This window comes from Pteropus medius, unplaced genomic scaffold (genome assembly GCF_902729225.1).
Source record: "Pteropus medius unplaced genomic scaffold, Ma_sr-lr_union100, whole genome shotgun sequence".
NCBI classification, from domain to species: Eukaryota; Metazoa; Chordata; class Mammalia; order Chiroptera; family Pteropodidae; genus Pteropus; species Pteropus medius.
Window position 1 is genome coordinate 1,718,741 of NW_024349797.1, and position 2,883 is coordinate 1,721,623.

The following is a 2,883-nucleotide window of genomic DNA, read 5'->3' on the forward strand; positions in this document are numbered from 1 at the left end:
CTTTCACTACTTAGATAGAAAATGAAAAGAACTTGCTAATGAATAATATGATGTGATCTGAGGGGTTCAGAGTCTCTGCTTCAAGTCTGTGTGAACTCCTCACTGGCGAACCCCTGACAAAATTGGGAGGTTGCTGTGAAGCTAGGCTTCCACTGGGCAGTCGGGAAGCTCCGGGTGGTGAAATCGCACTAAATCCTGAATAGAGGCCTCGTTAGCATACAGAAATCTGGCTACCATCCCAAAGTTGTTTAATCAGGTCAAATAGCTAAGATAATGGGGGAGGGGTGGAAAGGAGGAGAAGAGAGGCCAAGTTACCAGTTCTTCAAAGCTGTGCCCTCTCACTTCCTTTCTCAGAGCTCCTCTCCAGGCAATAAATAAAATTAAAATTTAAAAAGTTCTAGAACTTTCAGAGTTTAACTCCATACACTATTAGAGTCGCAGATAAACAGAACAGGGCTGAATCGGTGTGTTTGTAAGACTCAAAATTTTTAACCCCTTCTCTCTGTCTAGTTTATAGCGGAATGAGCTTGTGTAGATTGCTTCGTAACTTCTGTGTACAGCATCTTGAAGTTTGAACAGTTATTCTCTTTTCTAAAATTAAAGTTTGAAAAATTCCTGTCAAGGACTGGTTCAAAAGTTAGTACCTTATCTGGAATGGGCCTCGACAACATTAAAAAGCAAGCACAGTATTCTGACACAAGAAGTATGAGTTTGAAGTATCAGTCAGAACTCCCACCAGCCTCTTTGCGATACCAAAATTACAGCAATTCAGATTGAAAGACAACAGCCTATTTTAATATATGCAATTTGATAAAGTAAGCAGATATGTAGAGCCTGCTCTGAACAAGGCTTACAATTTAATTGGAGAGGGGAAATAAATTTATATTACATATTAAAGAAAAAACATATACTCTAAGCCTGTGTAATCATTTATTGTGTTAAGGTCCAAATGTAGAAACTGGCATAATTTAGAACCATATGACACCCTGGAATATGGCAGACCAGGTCTGTCTTCACTTTCAGAAATTTTCATCTAGAACTTAAACATTAAAGTTACATTTTATAATGAGTGAACCGAAAAAATAATGACTTAAAGACAGCGTTTTTGGTTTTTTTTAAGTAGGATAGCCTCGCTTTTTATGATCTAATAGAATGTCATTTTAACTCTCTCAATACAGGTATTACTTTTAAATAAACAGGAATCGTGAATTCCTTTTATCAATTCTAAGACATATAAGGGTTATTATTTTAACTTTCGTTTTTTTATATCATAGATTAAGATTTTTTTCTAAGTAAAGCAGCTTCTATCTGTCAATTTACAGATGGTCTGACCCATTGCAATGAGACCAAACTTTGTGGATAAGCCTTAAAATGTATTGATCTCATCCCACAAAAACGCTTTTTTTTTTTTTTTTTTTGCCAGTATGCTCAAAAGCAAGGAGGCTTAGAGTACATGTTAAAAGGAGACAGGAACCTTGATCAGTTTGGAGGAATGTTAAATTTTACATTAATTTTGCAAGGAAATGCTATTTATGGTTAGCAGTGTAGGCTCTGAAATCCACCTGCCTGAGTTCACCATTCGCCAGCTGGGTAATTTTGGGTAAGTTTACTTAGCAACTTGAATGTCTGATATGTTTCCTCATCTGAAATATGGCAATAATCATAGAACCTATTTCATATGGTTCTTTTCAGGACTGAATGAGGTAGCATGTGTCAAATGTCTAGCACATAACAAGCTCTCGATACATGTTGATTATTTTTTATATAGACATTTAATTCTTTCCTGTTGGCATAAAAAATGTAGGAAGTCTAAATAAAATGACATATCAGAAAGTGAAATCATCTATCAGGTTTCATTTTTTAAAACTCGTTAATCCAAGAAAAATTAGCAAAAAACAACTTTGATGAGAACAAAATAATAATTATTTGTTTCAGCTAGAAGTCATATAACTACTTAAACTCCAAAAATGTTCTCTTGCTGATTATGATACCAAGACACTTTTAAAATACCATCCCTAAAGCTCTATAGATATCCATATATTTGAATAGGCTTCATTTCTCCCCGTCTCTTTTATCTTGATTGGATAGGCAGTTTACTTTAGAAGGCAGAGTGGGCCCAGAATAACCATTTCCTCATCCCACCTGGATATTTTAAAGCCGTGCTGTCCAACACGTTGAAATGACAGTATTTTTACTTATTGGGTTAAACATAGAAAGTTATTAAAACTAATTTCACCCGTTTCTTTTAACCTTTTCTTAAAATGGCTACTAGGAAATTAAAAATTGTGGCTCATGTTGTATTTCTATTGAACAGCATTTCTCTAGACAGTGTGCATGACCAGGGAAGGAAGGGCAAGAAATGGAAGGGTAAGGCATTTATCAATCATGTTAATCCATCTTATGCAGCCTTCAGTCTTGATAGCAATTAGCAAAACTTTCTGGTCCAGCTCAAGTAAGTGTTCAGTGCCACCCATCCAAAAGTATATTTGGAGTGTAACCAATGACCCAAGGACTTGAACCACAAGGGGCACCCACAACCGTTTACTTTTAAAAAGTCTGAAGGTTGATTGAGCAGACCATGAATCAGAGCTGTGAAAAGATCCCATCCAGAAGCAGAGAAGAGTGCCATTTCTGTAGCAAGTATCAGCCTTTCCAGATGACTTTTTTAAGACATGTCAAATAAGAGAGAGACAGGAAGGAGATACAGGCCTCACAAACAGCCAAAGTTCATATGAAAGAGAAAATGTGCCACGAAAGCCATCCAAAATAAATGCAGTTCTTAGTGGGCTCTGGGAACTGAAGGAGTTTTAAGCCCTGTGGGTATTTAAAAAACAGGAACAAGCTCCCCCTCAATTCCTCCATTCATCCACAGAACAACCAGCC